The 21,286-nt window shown below is 42.1% G+C and overlaps 1 protein-coding gene across 8 annotated transcripts in view; it reads right to left on the bottom strand.

Annotated features, from left to right (window-relative positions):
• SYNJ2BP (synaptojanin 2 binding protein) overlaps positions 1-6,646 on the bottom strand; it is a 59,127-nt gene extending 52,481 nt beyond the window's left edge. For 5 of the 8 annotated variants that reach the window (XR_010839505.1, XR_010839506.1, XM_067028254.1 and 2 more), the window contains exon 1: positions 6,419-6,633. The gene's annotated coding sequence lies outside the window, so the exon portion shown is untranslated. Of the gene's footprint in view, positions 1-6,418 lie in introns of all 8 variants that reach the window. The other 3 variants (XM_067028259.1, XM_067028258.1, XM_067028257.1) reach the window with 3 other exon arrangements.
• Between the last annotated feature and the right edge of the window lie 14,640 nt (positions 6,647-21,286).

Genomic DNA, 21,286 nt, shown 5'->3' with positions numbered 1-21,286 from the left:
GGGTTCCAGCGAGCGAGGGAACCTATTACCTGTTTTTGCTCTCCCTGCTAATAAAGTCTTGCCTGAATTTCTTGTCTGGCCTCTTATCAATATGTATTGATTAAGGAAGGCCAAGAACCCCGGTTGGTAACAAAAAGACACACCTGTGATTTTCCTAACTCCTCTCAGTCTCCCTTTATTCATTCTTCCTCACCTTCCCATCTCAAATTGTTGGAATATCTCAAAAGGCTCAGTCTTCACACCTTTTTTACCTATTCACAACCAAAAGAGTCCCTAGGTGATGCCATCCAGTTCCATGGATTTAAATAGCCCCTACAACCTAACAACTTCCAAATGTATATTTTCAGTGGGAAACATCCCACCGAAGTGAAGACCTGCCCTCCTACCTGACATCTCCACTTGAAAGTTTAACAGGTATATATGAATTAACATGAAAAAAATTCTTGATTTTTTACCCCAACACTCTTTCTGCCCCAATCTGCTGCTCATCAATCTTCCACAGCCCAATTAAGGTCAATACTTTCATCCAATTACTGAAGCCAGCTTCTCTGGAGTCATCTTTAGCTCCTCTAATTCCTATCTCACATCTAATCCATCCCCGAGTTCTGTCAATATATTTCTTAAATCTGACCATTTCTGACTATATCTTCTTCTAATATTCTAGTCCAGGCCACCGTCATCTCTTTTCTGGACCACTGCCATCACAATGCCCACATGTAACATAATAAAGAATTTGTCTGGTCTTGGTCCTGGGTTCTTGGGAGGGAGCTACTCACTTGGAATTTCCTGAGTGACAGGAGCATCTTTCTTATTGGGACCACAACTGAGTTTATGATAATGAGATGACTCATCGTGGGTCCCTAGATAGTCACAGCATAGAGGCTGGTCATGCTGGGATGATCAATTGTGTGACTAGAGGGTGGGGGCCTTGAGCCAGGTGATAGCCACCTGACCTCCTGACCTCCAAGGAGGAAAGGGGGGGCTGGAGATTGAGTTCAGTCACACAGCCAATGATCCAATCAACCATAGATGATGAGAATCCCAATAAAAAACTCTTGATGAGCTTCCTGGTTGGTGAACATATCAATGTGCTGGGATGGTGGCATACCCTGATTCCACAGGGAGAAAACAGGGAAACTCTGCCTTTGGGACCCTCCCCAGACCTTGCCCTGAGGGCCTCTTCTTTCAGCTGTTCCTAATTCATAACGTTTATGATAAAACACTAATCCTAAGTATAGTGATTTCCTGAGTTCTGTGAGTGATTCTACTGAATTATTGAACCTGAGGGGCTATCAGGAACCACTGAATTTGTAACCAGGTGATGAGAAGCACAGGTGGCCTAATATCAAAGAGCTTTCAGCTGGTGTCTGATAAGGGGAGTTTTATGGAGAACTGTGCACTTAATCTATGAAGTCTGCACTAATGCTACAGTTAGTGTCAAAATGGCACTGTACTACCGACCACTCATTACCATGGTATCTACACTCCTAGCTAAATATCTTCATTTCTGCACTAGATCCCAATCATCTTTTATACTGAAGGGCAGTGATTCATCAAAAATCTTGCTCACCACACTGCATGATTCATCATTAAAAATGCTATTATTTCTCCCATCTTATTAACGAATTTCTCTAGACCTTACTTCCCCATCAGTCATTATCCCATTTCTTTGTTCTTACCTACAGTAAAATTTCTCAAACAAGTTGTCTACGCTTGCTGCTCTTTCCACTTTCTCTTAGACCCATTCCAACCATCACTGACATCCATGTTACTAAATGCAATGTTTAACTCTCTGTTCTCATCTTATTTCATGAGCAAAATTTGACACCATTGATCACTTTTTCCTTCTCTTCCCTTAAACCTGGTTTTCCTTTTACCTCACTGAGAACCCTTCTTAGTCTCCTGTATTGGTCCCTCCTGTACACACCAACCCTCTGAACTTGGGAGTACCCCCAGGGCACAGTGTTTGGTCTTCTCTACCTACATTAACTTCTACCCACAAGCTTAACGCAAGCATGGTGACTGCTGCTAAAGTAGAAGAACTAAAGAGAATATACAGTTTCCTAACATACTATACAGAATGTCCAAGATAAAATAAAACTTCACTTGTCATAAGAAGAATCAAGAAACAGCAGCTTGAATTAGGAAAGACTATCAAGTGACATTAGCAAAGATTTTAAAGGAACCATCATAAAAGTGCCTCAAAGAGCAATAAACAAATGAAAATTTAGAAAAATCTCACCAAAGCCCCCCCAAAAACAAAAATAAGTGACATCAGTGAAAAGGAAGAATAAGAATCTCCAAAACCTTCTCCATTAAAAAAATTAGAACACTGGCAAAAGTTGTCAAATCTACTTTTTCAGAACTTTGGAAATTAAAAAAGGCCTGCAGTAATGTTGGGAACATTTACATAAGAAGAATGACTGACAGTGGCAGGGACATATACACACTACCAAATGTAAATTAGATAGCTAGTGGGAAGCTGCAGCATAGCACAGGGAGTTCACCTCTGTACTTAGTGACCACCTAGAGGGGTGGGAGGGAGGGTGACAAAAGAGGGAAGAGTTATGGGAACATATGTATATGTATAACTGATTCACTTTGTTGTAAAAGAGAAACTAACACACTATTGTAAAACAGTTATACTCAAATAAAGATGTTTAAAAAAAAAAAAAAAAGAAGAATGACTGAATCTCGGTTAAAGCAGAAAGCTTGGTGGCATTTTTAGCGTACCTATTCCCATGTCTCGACCCCAGCTCCTTGGTAAACATGAAAACCAACAGTCTAAAATCAGGATATAAAGCAGTAACCACTGGAAGGGGCATAATGGGGTGGACCTCCTTGAAGTCTTATTCCCTGAGAAGTTTCATTATTTGACCAGTCTGATGGTTCCCTGGAAGACCCACTCGCAAGGCTGTCTTTAGTTTTCCTGACTTGCAGCTCAACTAGTGCAAACAGACTTCTCCCTGGAAGTATTTGCTCAAAAAATTCAGAGGCCATTATTTAACATCATACTGCCTGAGGTGGTAGATAACAAGGCAAGGAATAGTCTAACCAAAAAACTCAAAGGAAAACATGAGGCATGAGGTGTCCATAGAGGACTCTGAAAAGCTCAAACATATTCCTGACACTCTGGAAGGACATGCACATGAGCAGAACTGTCCACATGCCCAGAGGAGTGTGTAAGCTCAGGAGAGATCTGAGAAGGCCCGAAATACTCACCTATGGCTAACCTTGAGGCTCTGAGCAAGCAAGAAGTAACAGCTTAAAGCAGAGTTTGTAACCTGCCTGAGTACTGAAGGCATACCCAAACACACAGAGCCCCTTGACAAACACTGGGAAACTTATTTACAGGCTCCAGGTGTTTAAGAAAACCTCTGCCCAATAAAAAGAAAAACAGCCCCATTTAAAAACGGGCAAAGGACTTGAATAGACATTTCCCCAAAGAAGACATACAGATAACCAATAATCCATTGTATGAACGAATGTCCTGCCTCATTAGTCATCAGGGAAATGCAAATCAACACCACAGCGAGATACCACTTCACACCCACTAGTAAGGGTTTAATTTTTTTTTTTAAAGTGGACAATGAAGGGCTTCCCTGGCGGCGCGGCGGTTGAGAGTCCGCCTGCCGATGCAGGGGACACGGGTTCGTGCCGTGGTCCGCGAGGATCCCACGTGCCGCGGAGCGGCTGGGCCCGTGAGCCATGGCCGCTGAGCCTGCGCGTCCGGAGCCTGTGCTCCGCAACGGGAGAGGCCACAACAGCGAGAGGCCCGCGTACCGAAAAAAAAAAAAAGAAAAAAAAAAATAAAGTGGACAATGAAAACTGTTGGCAAGAATGGAGAAATCAGAAGCCTCATATATTGCTGCTGGGAATGTAAAATGATGTAGTTTTTGGGAAACAGCTTCACAGTTCCTCAAAATGTTAAACATGGAGTTACCATATGACCCAGCAATTCTACTACTAGGTATTTACTCAAGAGAAATGAAAACACATCCATACAAAAATCTGTACATGAATGTTCATAGCAGCATTATTCATAATAGCCAAGAAATTAAAACAACCTAAATGTTCATCAATGAAAAATAAATATTCCAACAGATGGAATATTATTTGGCCATTAAAAGGAATGAGGTTTTGATACATGTTACACGAATGAACCTTGAAAACATTATGCTAAGTGAACAAGGTCAGTCACAAAAGACCATTAGTTGTATTATTCTATGAAATCTATAGACAAAAGTAGATTAGTGGTTAACTAGGATGGGAGAAGGGTAGGGGACAACAGGAAGTGGCTACTAGTGAGTATGGTGTTTCTCTTAGGGTGATGAAACTGTTCTAAAATTAGACTGTGGTGATAGTTGCATAACACTGAATAAACTAAAAACAACTGAACAGAAAACATTAAATGGGCTAATTTTTTAGAATGTAGAAACTAGTAGTCACTGGTCAGATTAGAAAGGTAAATTCTGGGGACTAAATGCGCAGTGTGGAAACTGAAACAACAAATATACTCTTTTTCAAGTGGTTTGGGAGACAACAAATATATTCTCTTTTTCAAGTGGTTTGGGAGAGCAGGGAAGGAGAGTATTTTTGGCCTATACCTGGTACTCTAAGTCCTCTTCTCTATGTTGCTGAATAAAGATTCTTATGAAGCAAGCATTAACATTTATCTAAGAGAGGAAATAATTTCAACTTGAAGTATAGTAGTATACTATAGTAATTATGGAATATTTGACTGATACATGATGAAGACGATGTATCTTTTGAGTTCTTTCTAGTAGTGTTGGATTTTAGAGTACTGAATTCAACATTTTCCTCTACAAAAGTAGTTATATGTCTAGGACCCATATTTTGAAACAGTACAGACCTAGGTCCAGTATAGACACAGAGAGCAGTATAGAGAAATATACTTGGGAAGAAGTCTACTATGTTATTTCCATTCCATGAAATAAAACAAATGAGGGAAACCTTAGAAGGTACTTTAATACTAGTGGTTTTAAGAGCTTAGCTTTGATGATTTTGAAAGATAAGAAACAAAATCAAACTGTCTTCCAGTGGGACATCCCGGTGACCTCAAGTTAGTGACTACAATCACAGTATTTTTGAATGGATCTCTATTTTATGGCAGGGGAATCTACAGGGAGGATAGTTTTTTTTTTTTTTTTTTTTTTTTTTTTTTTTTTTTTTTTTTTTTTGCGGTATGCGGGCCTCTCACTGTTGTGGCCTCTCCCATTGCGGAGCACAGGCTCCGGACGCGCAGGCCCAGCGGCCATGGCTCACGGGCCCAGTTGCTCCGCGGCATGTGGGATCTTCCCGGACCAGGGCACGAACCCGTGTCTCCTGCATCGGCAGGCGGATTCTCAACCACTGCGCCACCAGGGAAGCCCAGGGAGGATAGTTTTTACACATTCCCCATCAGCTACAATGTCTTATAGTTTTCTTTAAACTTTTAGAAATATAGATAAAAAGGAGTTTCCAAAGATGAGCAAGAAATCCACATTCAACAAAGATGAGTAAAAAAAACTCATAACTTTTCTAAGGTCACTTCTTTCCTTTAGTCCTGCTTAAATGCAAAAGCTGGTAACTTCACCTGTACCAAATCCATACCAAAGTAATAAACTATTTAAAAGAAAGTGGACTTTGTTCACATGCTTTATATTTAAATTGTTTCACTTACTATGACATCAAGGCTTGCTGAAGCAAAGTAACTTGCCAAAGTCAAACTGAAAAGAAAATGAGTGGACTCGCTGGATTCCAACTCAGGTTGGTGTTGTGTTAAGCCAACATCTATCTAAATTTTCAAGACAAATGCAACGTTCTGGGAACTCTGCGTAGGAATAGATGCAAAGAAATAGACACCAAAACTACTTTCAACGTGCTTCAAATATATCAACTATAATTCAGCGACCATCTTTTGAGAGCTGCTACAATGTGCTACATTCAATTCACAAGGATTTATTTAACTCATAACAACCCTGGAAGAATTAAGCCAGTTCACAAACTAAGAAGCTGAAAACTGAAGATGCCCGAAAATGTATAGTTAAATTAAGTAAATACAACTAGTTCCAATGATGCAGAGTATCGTCAAGCTGTAGCTGGGGGCGGGCGGGCGCGGAGCGGAGGAGGATGGAAGTTTAGTAACCATCCAGACTTGGGTTAAAATCTGGTTCTGACATCACTCTCAGAAGCACATCCAGGTAGCTACCAACGAGGTAAGAGGGGGACTCGAGATCCCACTACCAGCGCGGTGAGAGACTAGGAGACTAGGACTGCCTAAACGCCAGCCCCTTCCTAGCCCAGACTGCCGCTCCGGGTCGCACGCGTTACAGTTTCACAGAACTCTCCTTCCAGCCAGACTTGTGGTCCCACCCCTTCCGGAATCCCTCCCCCACTTTTTTCTCACCGCGCTCACCAACATGGGAACTCCGTAGCGAAGGGTCTTATTCTTGCGCAGGGCGCGCATCACCGCGTGGGCGAACATGACTGAACTCTCCGACCCGCTTGGAAGCCCACCCAAACAGGCCAGCGTGGCCTTCCGAATCTAAGTGGCTCAGGGTCTCTCCCCCGGAGTACGTCCCTTACTAACCTCCATTCCTTTGCCTCACAGTGCAGTGCCCTTCCAGATAGGTCTCCGCCAGGCAAAAGCAATCGATCCGTAGTAACATACTCACGCTTCCCCCCGGAAATTCGAGCGTCAGAGGTTTGGTCCGGCAAGCTGGTTTGCAATCGGGACTTAGGGACTGAAGTCGTGTTTGTAGTAATCGTCAAAGGATATACAAACCTGTACCTCCTGTGTTCTGGGTCTCTTCTTAGAACACTCCCTGGCACATAAAATTAGCTCAATAAAATCTGTTTTTTTTTTTTTTGCGGTATGCGGGCCTCTCACTGTTGTGGCCTCTCCCGTTGCGGAGCACAGGCTCCGGACGCACAGGCCCAGCGGCCATGGCTCACGGGCTCAGTTGCGCCGCGGCATGTGGGATCTTCCCGGACCAGGGCACGAACCCGTGTCTCCTGCATCGGCAGGCGGATTCTCAACCACTGCGCCACCAGGGAAGCCCTAAAATCTGTTTTAAAAAAGTTACTTTGAAGCCAGTACTCTAGCCTCTATAGTTATGTGTGGGATGGGTAGTTTACCAGCTTAAAAAAATGGGGGGAAAAAGTGCTGCGAAAGTTTAGGTTTAACGTTAATTGGTGTAGTGTCTTGCTATCCGTGAATTTTTAATGCTAGTGCTTTTATTGCCAGGTTGTGTGTAACCTTAAGTCATTTATGAATGTCTAGTTTCCACTCATTCATCAACCATGCAGAACACCTTTCTGTGGGACACAGAGAAGAAAAGATATGATCCCTGACTTAAAGAGGCTGGCAATCTAATGGGCACACGAATGAACCATGGGTAGCTTGGGAAACAGACCCCCCCCCCCCGCAATGTGTGCCATTTGCCACACGGGGTGAGTTGAGGGTGAGTCAGAGAAGGCCTCAACTGTCAAGTGTTTGAGATGACATAATAGTATAGAGTGCTGGTGACATGACTCACATTTCCCATGCTATCCCTGAAATCTTTCCATCTATCCCTCCCTCTTTACTGCCACTGAAATATTCCTGGTTTAATCCCTTATCATCTTTCCATCTATTAAATTTGCCCCTAAGTGTCTCTAGAAAAGAAATTCCTGATCTCCTTCCTGCCTTTAGGCTGATCTAGTTAACACTCATATCTAGGCCCCCAAACAACAACACAAACAAACAAAAACCTTAATTATGGGGACTTCCCCGGCAGACCAGTGGTTAATACTCTGCACTTCCAATGCAGAGGGCGCTGGTTCTATCCCTGGTCGGGGGAACTGGGATGCCACATGCCATGGGTGTGGGCAAAAAACTTAAAAAACAAAAACAAAATCAAAACCCTAATTATGAACTCAAGTCTATCTCCCACACTGCTGACAGTTATCTAAGAGACATAGATAATGATGAGATTCTCTTTTTTTTTCTGCCTACAATAGTCACTCCAATTTTCTTAGCAAGTAATTGAAGGGCGTTTGTAATATGACTTGGGCCTGCGTTTTCTGCCAATGTTCTTCATTCACTCCATGCTCCATCCTGGAGGAGATATTAACTCCCTGAGTATTGCATGAACTTCCACATCTTCCAGATGCAGCTTTACGGACACCAGGTTCTTGAAGCCTCCCTTACTCCACAGGCAATGTAAATTATTTCCTCTTCAGAGCTCCACTAGTCTGACTAAAATATATCACAGAGCTCTATCACACTGTATTGCCGGTTTTGGTGTACAAAGTCATTGTTGTCCAAACAGTATATAAGAAAGATGAAAAAAGGAGAGTGGAAAGAATACTTCAGGGTTTGAATTTGAACTTTGAGGTTTTGTTTTGCGTTCTGGGGCTGAACAAATGTATCAACCCCCTCCCCCAGAGCATCACCTGAACTGAACCAGGAAGATTTTTTTTTTTTTTTTTTTTTTGTGGTATGCGGGCCTCTCACTGTTGTGGCCTCTCCCGTTGCGGAGCACAGGCTCCGGACGCGCAGGCTCAGCGGCCACGGCTCACGGGCCCAGCCGCTCCGCGGCATGTGGGATCTTCCCGGACCGGGGCACGAACCCGTATCCCCTGCATCGGCAGGCGGACTCTCAACCACTGCGCCACCAGGGAAGCCCGAACCAGGAAGATTTTAAAGTGATCAGGGTAAGATTTATTAGAGTAAGACTGCTAATCCCTTCCCTTACCCCTATTTCTCCAATCCTCCCCAGCCCCAACCTCTTCAAAAAAGAGACACTTTGCAAACCTGGGGACTGGAGCAGTAAGAAAGGTGGGAGACTTAGCGTGAGAGGTTAGTTAAGTCACACTACACAGTTGGTAGTGCTGGGAGAAAATTATTTGGATTCGTGGGAAAGAGTCTGGAGCAGTTGTAGAATACAGGAGAATTTAGGATTGCAGAGATGGTCTTGTGAACAGGGTTGCTTTGGTTTATGAATAGAGTCTCCTTCAGTGCTGTGATTCCTTTGTATTTTATTTTGAATTGTTTGGCTTACACTTTTTGTTGTATGTTTGTTTAATTCATCTCTGTGCACAGATAGAAACATATAGGGCCATAGGATTTATTAGGAAATGTATTGTGAATTATGCAAAAATTTGTATATGGCATTGCCTCTCGCCTTATTCACTTCTTTTGATACTTCAGAACTCATACAGCACCCAGGTTAGTCAAGTGTATTACTTCTCCAACTTTTCCTCATATTTTACATGCTGAGGGAACTGTTCTAAAAGTCCAGACCTTTTCACTACATAAAATGTTACCTTATGGATCTGACTCCAATAAAGGCTGGCACTCAGCTAATAGTTAATAATGGATTAAATCATATACATGTATTCTAGGTAATGCCATAGCTAATAATCTGTTATGCTTTTCAGATAAAGCATATATTCAATTTAAGTGAATATTGGGTCTTCAGTCTCCCATTTAGTCCATCATCCAAATAAGCACTTTTTTTTTTTTTTTTTTTTTTTTTTTTCCGTACGTGGACCTCTCACCGCTGTGGCCTCTCCCGTTGCGGAGCGCAGGCTCAGCGGCCACGGCTCACGGGCCCAGCCGCTCCGCGGCACGTGGGATCTTCCCGGACCGGGGCACGAACCCGTGTCCCCTGCATCGGCAGGCGGACTCTCAACCACTGCGCCACCAGGGAAGGCCCAAATAAGCACTTATTAAGAACATTGAAATGATCTTGAAGGAGCAAATAAATAGTAAGAATTACAAGTATGCTGGAAGATTTTCATGAAACAAAATTTGGGGCAGTGAGGAATTTAAGCACCTAACAAATAATATATATTCTCACTTTAAGCATCACTACTGTGTACCTTAGTATATCTATCTGTTAAATCAAAGTGATATTTGTCATCATTTTACAATTCTCACAAAAAACACAAAATAGCTCATCAGTATGTCTTCTGCTGCTTTCCCATAAATATGACTCAGATCCCATCTGTGTGTTTCTAGTGTTAATAAACAGAAAAATAGTTGACCCAGCCATCTTAACTGTCACACTTCCATGTGGCAGTTTATCAAAATTTACATCCAGAAAACAAGGCATCTCCACCATCCATGCCAGTCCTGCAGCACTAGTATGTTCTTGATATCTAGCCAAGTTACATAATCCTCCAGTATCTGCTCTACCATCACTTAACTCCTGCAAGTATATGGGAGTGTTGTTATCAAAATCACCAATCTTGAGAGCTTTAATACTGAAGTTAGGTTTTAGAACTATGGCCAGATTTAATGGCTATGGTACAGAAAGATTACTTCATGAATCATCTGGTTTCATAATTGACATCTAGTATATAATTTAATTCACTAAAAATCTTAAAATTTTGGAAGAGCATGATTCCAGACGCATTTTACAGGTGCACAAATTGAGGCTCAGAAAGGTTAAGAAGCTTGCACAATAGTTCACATTTGTACTCTTTGTGAACTAGTACAAATGTCCCAACTTGAACTAAACTTCCTATAACATTTGACAATACTGATTATCTCCTTCTTGAAATTCTCTCCTTCCATGGCTTCCATGAATGTTTGGCTCCCATGGATCTTCTCCAACTTTGAGACTTCTTTTTGTCTTCTTCAGCCTTACAAACCTTCAACTGGGGTCTTTCGCTCTCTTCCATTTTTTAAATTTGTCCCAGTGACTCTCAGACTCTAGTGTGCACAGGACCCCCTGGAGACTTTATCAAAACACAGATTGCTCTGTCCCATCCCCAAGGTTTCTGATTCAGTAGATCTGGAATGGGACCTGAAAAACTGGATTTTCTGACAAGCATCCAGACGCTGCTGCTGCTGGTGGTGGTCCAGGGACTACACTGAGAACTATTGCTCTATCCTCTTTTGCTGGGTAAACTCAACTTTCACCTTGGCTTCAAATTTTATCACAGTGTGGGTGACTTCTGGTACATTTCCAGTAACCTAAATGGTTTTCTAACACCTCAAAGTCAACATTCCACAAAGATCTCCTTTTGGAGGGGGTAAGCAGTCTTTCCCTCCATTCTATCTAATTTCTGTGGCTAGAACTAGAGAGCTGGCTACTCAGTTTCCAATTCAGTCCAATTTCAAACCACTTAAAATTAGTCCTTGACATTATTCAATTAGGAAATTCACTGTTTTGCCTTTATTGCACATTTCTCCTATGATAGTGATCATTAACAATCCAGTTTTAGAATTATTCATGTACTTGTCTTATTACTTTTTATAGAGTATAGGCTATGGGATGAATGGGACTGTGTCTAACACATTTCTGTCCTCCATGACTTTTTCCATAGTCGTAAACCATAATTCATACTTTTTGGAAAAACAAATGAAATGGCAACTGGAAAGGTGGCAAGAGTTTCCCATACCACGCTATACAGTGAAGAATCCCCCATTACTGATTCCTAAGCCAAACAAAAATCTGCCCGGTAACACTTTGGAGAAAAATCAAAGGTAACTCTTCTATACAAAAGTGCTAGAGATCTCTTCTGTACAGATTAGTGAAAGCAAAACAATTCAAAGTTAATTGCATTGTCTTGAAGTACACTTACTACCTGGATTAAAAACAAGTTTCATGAGGTAGAGAAAATCAGGAAAATTCTAACTTTCCAATTGCCATGGGACTATAAAGTCCATTGAAAGCTTTCTGAATACTGTCAATTACGCTAACCAGGGCTTCCTTTTTGAGCAAGTGAATGTGTGCTTTTATGATATAAGTCAATGGTGAAACAGGATTTAATCTATTGAAATTTATGTTTAAAAACCTTTGCAGAAAAACATATTGATAAATGTAAAGACAAATCTTTGAATCCAGGGCAAGTAAAGTGTATTTTAATCTGAAGATAAACTTTTTGGAAAGGAAACCATTTTTAAAAATGACCTATCTGTATGTGTGTTTTAAGTGCTTGAGTGAGATCTGTTGCTCCGGTTTAAAAAGAAAAGTCAAACACCATTGTACTATAAAGTTTCCTATACATCAAAACACAATGCACATCCAATAAAAATAGAACTTGACACCTCAAAAGTAAATCTGCTTACTAAAGTACCACTTCAAAATCATGTAACAATTTTTAAATTTTTTTTCAGTTTTATTGAGATAAATTAACACATAACATTACATAAGATTAATGTGAACAACATAACAACTGGATATACATATATATTGTGAAATGATTACCACAATAAATTTAGTTAACATTCATCACCTCATATAGTTACAATATTTTTTCCTTGTGTTGAGAACTTTTAAGATCTATAACACTATTAGTAATACTACTTTGCATAACCCCCCAAATCAAAAAGGGTATTAAAATAGAAATTATAAGTTATGTGGCAAGTAATAAAAAGGAAAAAATTTTATATGAAATCTATTATTTAAGATGACAAAAAATAAATATCCGACTTACAAAAAAAAAAAAAAAAACCAAGAGAAAGTATAAAGAGAGAATTAGTCAAAAGAAAAGCTAAGATAAAAGAAATGGAAAACAAACAAAACCAGAAGAATGGATCAATAAAACTGAAAGCTGGTTAGTACAAAGAATCAATTAATAGATTAAGGGAAAAAAAGTAATGTTAAGGATGAGGCAGAAAATAAAAACGTGTAAAAGAAAATAAAAGTGATTACATGAGAATTTCAAGTTATAGTCTATTGTAGTAAATAAATTGAACAGCTAGAGAAATTGATGTTTTGGTGATAAAACATAAATGATCATTTAAAAGTCGAACATAACAATTACTATAGAAATTGGAAATTTACCATTAAGAAGAACTAGGCAGTTGGCTGTGACGCAGGAGGAAACATTCACAGTAAGTGAGCCAAACCATATCTTGCAAAAATCTAGTGCAGAGCCTTCCCTGGTGGCGCAGTTGTTAAGAATCCTCCTGCCAATGCAAGGGACACGAATTCGATCCCTGGTCTGGAAAGATCCCACATGCCGCGGAGCAACTAAGCCCGCACGCCACAACTACTGAGCCTGCACTCTAGAGCCCGTGAGCCACAACTACTAAGCCGACGCTCCTAGAGCCCGTGCTTCGCAACAAGAAAAGCCACTGCAATGCCAAGCTTGCCACCACAACGAAAGAATAGCCAACGTCGCTGCAAGTAAAGCAACGCACAGCAACAAAGACCCAACGCAGCTAAAAATTAATTAATTAATTTTTTAAAAGTCTAGTGCAAAATTTTATTCCTCCTCTATTAAGATCTTCTTGGGGACTATTATAAAGTTACCTTTACTGGTTCCTTAAAGGAATTTACCATTTCATGGTTTCAAGAGCCGTTTCCCCGACACTGTATGATCACCGAACCTGATATCAACTTCCCTTGCCAGTTGTTTGAAGGTTTCTGGAAGAATTTGAATTCTTACAGCTTGTCCTTTATGTCCTCCCTAGGTGCAAAGCTCTTTACTGTCTACATATGTTGGGTATCCCTCAAACAAAAAAAGTATCACTTTCTGTGGAGCCCCAGAGTTGATGCACAGGGAAAATTTAGAAACCCAAGAGGAAGGATTGGAGTCTAGAGTGATAATGAGAAAATAAGGCAAATTTGTAAAGAAGCGTAAATGAGTAAGTAGTTGGTATTAGAATGGACTGATGGGTGGAGAAGCTAGATGTTAAAGGGCAGCTGGAAACTTCTAGGGGATTTCTAAGCAAGGGAGAGATGGGAATACAAGCCACCCCAACCCCTTGCTGTCCCCCAGAGCCAGGTGAACAAGGGGTGTCCCATTGGTGGCAGCTGCAAAAACCAGGCCACCAGACATAAAAAACTAAGTCACCGGCAGTATGGTGGAGTAAAACTCCCCTCCATGAGACACTGGTGCACTGGAGTGTAGCAGAGGGAGAGCTTTAAGATAGTGCCCGCCCTCCAAGGTCTCTGAAGAGGATTAGAGTCAGCCCTTAGATGAATGTTTAGTTAGAGGCCTGCTCCTCAGGTCACAGTCATAATGATTAGCTAATAGGCTTCCTTCACAGAAACACCAAGCTTTTGGGTCTGTTGCCTTTTGCTGTGTCCTGGGGGTGGTAGCTGTTTAAGAACTCTTTCTCTCTTGGCTACAATCCTGTGGGTCCCAAGAGGTTAAGCCCCACTGCCCTCCAGAGGCAGGCAATGTAGAGGTATCTCCTGGCAGCAGCCACAAATATCTGGGTGCCAGACAGAGGGGTATGAGCTCCTTTCTAGGTGACATCAATTATTACAGTCCCATGGGACAGGAACACAAACTTCCCTGGCCTTCAGAGGCAGGCAGTTAAGATGCATGCCTTTGGCAGCAGCTGCAAAGATCTGGGCAGCAGACGCATGTAAGAGCTCCCTTCCAGGAGATACTGGTGCTCTGGAGCATGGCAAAGGGAGAGTGCGAAGATGGCACCCGCCAGTCTCTGTCCCTGGAGAGTATTCCACCAGGCTCCCAGATGTAAGTGTTAAAATAGATGCCTGCCCCTCAGGCTGATGCTTTAATATAAGCAGGTGAGCCTCCTTCACTTTATTTATTTTTTTAATTTTTTCAAAGTTTTACCTATACAATTTTTATTTTATATTTTTTAATTACAATGTTTTCTTCCAATTTTATTGAGATGTAATTGACATACAGCACTGTATAAGTATACAGCATAATGATGTAACTTACATCATGAAATGATTACCGCAATAAGTTTAGTAAACAATCCATCTCCTAAAGACACAATATTAGGGCTTCCCTGGTGGCACAGTGGTTGATAGTCCGCCTGCCGATGCAGGGGACACGGGTTTGTGCCCCGGTCCAGGAAGATCCTACATGCCGCGGAGCAGCTGGGCCCGTGAGCCATGGCCACTGAGCCTGTACGTCCGGAGCCTGTGCTGTGCAACGGGAGAAGCCACAACAGTGAGAGGCCCGCGTACCGCAAAACAAACAAACAAACAAATAAAAATTGCCAATATTGGTGGGGCAGCTGAAGTGATTTACCTTTTACCTAAGGACTTTTGAGGTGCTAACAGACAATGTCATTCTAAGACAAACAGATGAGTAGCCAAAGAGTGCTGCTTAACATCTAGAATCAGAAGAAGGCAAAGTTGGAGGAGCAGGAGACTGAGATTGGTTGCACCAAAAAAAAAAAAAAAAAAATAGTGATGCCTGCTCAGTTCATGTTGCAAAGCTAATTTTCAAATACAGAATCTGTTGACTAAAGAGATCGCTGTGCTTCTAGGAGGAAGGACATATCAACATCATGACAAATATATAATGTAGTGATTCTCCCAGTCTTTTCCCCAAGAAACCTACAACCATTTCCTTGTGGGACAATATGACAGGGATAGAGAAACAACTAGAATTGAGAAGAAACAACTAGAACTGTGTTCACCGTGGGAAGGTAGACACAAGCGTCACCATTAAAGGCTAAAAGAGGCAGTAGTGGTTGTACGTTTCACATCTCCATTGAAATCACCAATCCAGACTTTACAGGAAACTTATCGATCCAAATGAGTGATTATAGACGAACAAATCTCCCAAGTATAATGTCTTATTGTGGCTGCTATGTCAGATATACTATCATTGCTAGAGGATATTAAAATGGCCTCACAAAAAAGGAAAGAAAAGAATTAAAAAAAACAAGAAATAAAATGGCCTCAGGTGCATAGCATGCAGCCATTGATTTGGTAAACTAGTTAATTTCTATTTGGATCAGAAAAGAGCATCAAAAGGAGGTAGCATTCATGTGGCATGGATAACCATATTTGTATATTTGCCTCCAGGGCCATGTCCACCTTCCTACATCTGGTGTAATATTGTCTGAACAGCATTAGACTCTCAGAACATACAGAAGACATCGTACTGATTCATTATATCAACAGCATCATGCTGATGGGACCAGGTGAACATGAGTTGGTTAGTTCATTAGAGGTCTTATAAGGAGATATACATTCCAAGGTTAGGAGATAAACCTTACAAACATTCAGGGACAAATCACATTATCAGAGTATTTAGGGTTACAGTGGTATAGGTAATATTCAGACATACCCCGAGACTAAAGGCAAATTGCTTCATGGTGCCTTCCCTACCACAAGGAATGTGATGGCTGGTATATATGCCGCTTTGGGTTATTGAAGCAAACATTCCACACCTGTGAATACGATGCTGGATGATAATGAAGGTGGCCATCTTTGAGTGGGAACACAAGGCAAGAAAGGGCCTTGCTTTCTTGCTATCCTGTGCAAGCAGAAGCCATAATTTGGGCCATAAAGTCTGGCACAGCTGATGTCTTTGACCCTGTGGGAAACTGGTGGTAGGGGTAAAGACGTGGTGTGGAATCTGTGGCAGGCCCCAGAGGAGAATCACAACGTAGGCCGTAGGGTTTTGAAACAAGGCCATGCCATCAGACTACGGAGAAACAGCTCTCGGTGCATTGGGGGAACCTGAGCAAAATGAGCTTTTTGTCCATGTGGCCCCATATGAGCACGCGTCCTGAATCACTGAGTATCAGCTAGGTTTCTTTGGGCCTGCCAATTCATAAAATCAGATGGATCTGGCAGCAATTCACAGAAAACTCAAAATAGAACATCCAATACCAAGCTCATACAAGAGGAGAAGACATGTGTACATTGTATGAGGGGGTATTTGAAGTCCTCATATCACTCACCATGGTTTCACTAGTCACTTCACTTAGCTTCCATATATGCCCACATGGGGCTTTTGTTCAGTCAGCTAAATGAGGAATAAAATGCCTGACTTTGTGTATGGATGGGTAGGCTTGGTATGTGGGTTCAAACCAAACATGGAAGATGACTGTATAATATTCCTCTTCAGGGATGACTCTAAAAAGAGAGAAATAACAAAAAAATCATATTCTTGGGCAGTTTTATGGCTAGTACCTTGGTCGCCTACCTTATGTGGAAGGTCTCCAATTAGACTATTTCAGGTGGCTAAGAACCTTGTGACCTGGTCAGGGCCTGAAATAAAAACGACTAGTGTCAGAGAAAAGGTGTTCTAGGGTAGAGCTATGTGGCTGCTCATATAGCTGCAATCAGGAAGTGTGAAGATTTTCTTTTTCTAAGTATAGTTGATTTACAATATTGTGTTAGTTTCAGTTGTATAGCAAAATGATTCAGATATATATCTCTATATATCTCTATATCTATCTTTCTATCTTTATATGATGCAGATTATTTTCCATTATATGCTCTTAGAAGATATTGATTAGAGTTCCCTGTACTATATAGTAAATTCCTTTTGCTTATCTATTTTGTGTACAGTAGTTTGTACCTGTTAATCCCATACTCCTAATTTATCCCGCCACTCCCTCCCTTCCCCCTTTGGTAACCATATGTTTGTTTTCTATGTCTGCTAGTCTGTTTCTGTTTGTCATATAGATTCATTTGTATTATTTTTTAGACTCCACATGTAAGTGATATCATATAATATTTGCCTTTTTTCTGCCTGACTTACTTCACTTAGTATAATATTACCTAGGTCCATCCATGTTGTGGTAAATGGCAATATTTCATTTTTTATGTCTTAGTACTATTCCAGTATATACACATACCACAGTTGTTTTTTTTTTTAATCTTTTGGACATGCCACACAGCATGTGGGATCTTAGTTCCCCTAACAGGGGTCGAACCCATGACCCCTGCATTGGCAAAGCAGAGTCTTAACCCCTGGACCACCAGGGAAGTCCCATGTAACATATCTTCTTAAACCAATCATCTGCAGATGAGCATGTGGGTTGTTTCCATGTCTTGGCTATTGTAAATAGTGCTGCTATGAGCATTGGGGTGCGTGAATATTTTTGAATTAGTGTTTTCATTTTTTCTGGATATATACCCAGGAGTGGAATTGCTGAATCTTATGGTAGTTCTGTTTTTAGCATTTTAAGGAACCTCCGTACTGTTTTCCATGGTGACTGCACCAATTTACATGCCCACCAACAGTGTACAAGGGTTCCCTTTCCCCACATCCTCTCCAGCATTTATCATTTGTAGACTTTTTAATGATAGACATTCTGACAGTTGTGAGGTGATACCTCACTGTGGTTTTGATTTGCATTTCTCTAATAATTGGTGATGTTGAGCATCTTTTCATGTACCTGTTGGCCATCTGCATGTCTTCTTTGGAGAAATGTCCATGTAGGTCTTCTGCCCATTTTTGATTGGATTTTTGTAGCACAGCTTCATGCCTATCAAGAAGCTTCCGGGCTTCCCTGGTGGCACAGTGGTTGAGAGTCCACCTGCTGGTGCAGGGGACACGGGTTCGTGCCCCGGTCCAGGAGGATCCCACGTGCCGCAGAGTGGCTGGGTCCGTGAGCCATAGCCGCTGAGCCTGTGCGTTTGGAGGCTGTGCTGTGCAACGGGAGAGGCCACAACAGTGAGAGGCCCGCGTACTGCAAAAAAAAAAAAAAGAAGAAGAAGCTTCCATCCTGGAAAAGGCCCTCAGCAACCAGGCAGAAAAATGACTCAGCCAATCAACATTAGACAATCTTCATCATTAACCACCATGGAACTGGCACAATGGGCACGTGAACAGAGTGGCCATGGTGGCAGAGGTAGTGGCTACACTGAGCTCAATAGCATGAACTCCCACTTGTCAAGAAAGTCAGTCCAGGTAACCATCTCTAAATGTCCAACTTGCCAACAACAAAGATCATTGCTGAAGTCCTGAGAAGTCACTATTTCTCAAGAAGACCTAGCAGCTAATTGGTGGGAAGTCAACTACTGTGGGCCCCTTCCAATCTGGAAGGGTCAGCATTTAGTCCTCACAAGAATAGATAGCAATTCTAGATGTGATAAGTAGCCTTTTGTGCCTGCAGAGCCACAGCCAGCACCAGTATTGGGGGCTTGCTTATGAAATGTGTGATCTTTAACCATGGAATCCCATGTGGCTTAGGGTATGAACAGAGACCTCAGCCTTCAGTGAATGAGGTAAAGGAATGGGCCCATCCCAATGGAATCCATTGTTTGCATCACATCAAATATTCACTGGCAACCACCCCCACACTGCACTGCAATGACCTACTGAAGGCACAGCTGAAACATCAGCTCAGAAACAATATCCTGGAAGGATAGAGTGCCATCCTTCAGGGTACAGTGTGTATGTTCAATTAAAGACTGCTACATGGTACTGTATATCCATTATGAGGAATATATGGGATCAGGAAGCAAGGAGTAGAAGTTGGGTGGCCCTACTTACCATGACTCTTAATGATCCACTGGTGGTTTTTCTGCTTGCCCTCCTGGCAACTGTGTGTGCTCCAGGGCTGTAGGTAGGTCTTGGTCCACAAAGAATGCACCTTTGCCAGAGACACAGCATGAATTCCATGTAACTGCAAGGTACAGTGGCCATCAAGGCCCCTCAGTCATCATATGTCCAAGGACTAGCTTGTGAGAGCAGGAGTCACCATTATGGATGGAGTCATTGACCTGGAGTAGCAGGGGAGTTAAGGTTGCTATTCCTCAGTAGAGGCTTGGAGGATTACCTGTGGAACCCAGGTGATACTCTTGCCTGACTCCTGGAACTCCCTTGCTTGGGCAATGGTAACTGGAATGGGCTTGTGCAACAATCTTGGCCCGAGAGGTCTCAGACTCCTCGAGGACAAAGATGCAAAATTTTTTTTTTTTGGGGCCTCTCACTGTTGTGGCCTCTCCCGTTGCCGAGCACAGGCTCCGGGCACACAGGCCTAGCGGCCATGGCTCACGGGCCCAGTTGCTCCGCGGCATGTGGGATCTTCCCGGACCAGGGCACGAACCCGTGTCTCCTGCATCAGCAGGCGGATTCTCAACCACTGCGCCACCAGGGAAGCCCGATGCAAAATTTTTAAACAAACAATAGAGTCCCCTGTTTTCCCCGTATGTTCTACTCTTCCCCATCTACTTTCTCCTTTCTTATACTCATACCTCTTGAGTATCTAAAACTACCACAAGGCTTGCAGAAACAGTTCTCAGCAATAGTGTTCTGTTGGTTATTGGGACTCCTCCGAGGGACAGGATAATAAGGAAAGAGTCTCATGCACTTGTCTTGGTGAAAGGTGAAACTGCTGCTAAAGTTAAAATATAGGACAGTTCCTCCAATTCTTCCTCTTACAGAAACCCTGAGCCTGCTTCAGCTGTGAAGCCACCTGGTCTGCTGTTGTTCTCTGTTATGCCTCAACTCAGTGAAGGCTTTACCCTCTATTGGAGTCACAGAAATCTTTAAAAAAAAAATAAGTTGGTGCCATTGCTTGGGAGAGGGTGGGAAAATTTCCAGCACTGCCTGGTGGGGTGAAAAACAGAACCGATCAAAGAACCCTGATTTTCTTTGGTGTGGAGGTAAGTCCTCCTTCTCTTCTAATTATTTTTTGTTTGTTTTTGGTTTGTTTATTTGTTTCTTGGTGGTTGGAGTTGTGGGGCCATGAATCTCTTGAAGGTCAACCTTCTGTCAGACTGAGGTCAGTAATTTTCTTCTGCTTTCTGGAGAACTTTGAACAAGCAGAGGACTAGGCATTTTTCCTAAAGTAGGTCATGTCCCTCCTTCTACCTCAGACTTCTTTTATCAGGGCAAACTCCTCTTTTACCCAAACTGCTGGTCAGATTTGCTCTAGAAATATGGTCTGCCAGAAAGATCCTTACTCTATTAATTTCTTCTCAAAGTTGCATGGTTTCATTGAGTACGATCTCAAACTGTAGTGGCCCTTTGGTTTCTTGGGCATGTCAGACTTGTGAGTGTGGCACCTTAGAAGAAAGGGCATTAGAATAGCCATCACACCATGGGCAGTCTACCTCAGCTTGAGGTAGGAGATAGATGGGCCCCTGGGCTGCTCAGCTGGTGTTTGTCAAGTGGAGTAACAGTGAAACTTTGTTCTCCCCCAGACACTCCAAGGACAAAACTAGTGGCAGAAGCTGAGCTCTGCTGAAGTAAAGAGATAAGATGACCACTCCTGAGGTCAAGGAAAACTTCCCTGTCTGCACATGCGCAGGAAGGCTCCTTGGGGTCAAAATGGAGGGGCGCCACCCCCTAATAATCTGTGGAGATAGCCCCACGGGTCTCTGTGGTGGGATACATCTTAGCAAAAAGTTGCACGTGCATGTTGGGGAAGGTCCTAGGGCAGGTCAGGTGTGAAAAAAGCAACAAGATGATTGACCAAAGGTAAACAAAGACCCAGAAGAACCATCCTATATAAGTGATTTAAATCACTTATTTACTGTGCTCCTCATCATTAGATTAGAGAGGACACCCATACCCTTTCTCTCCTTTCTCTGGGTGTGTATTTCTGTCTTGCGTCAGTATTAAATAAACAAACTGTCTCTCCAGGTGCTTTCCCACT

Source organism: Kogia breviceps, chromosome 3 (assembly GCF_026419965.1).
Source record: "Kogia breviceps isolate mKogBre1 chromosome 3, mKogBre1 haplotype 1, whole genome shotgun sequence".
NCBI classification, from domain to species: Eukaryota; Metazoa; Chordata; class Mammalia; order Artiodactyla; family Physeteridae; genus Kogia; species Kogia breviceps.
This window is presented reverse-complemented; position numbering and strand designations above follow the sequence as displayed.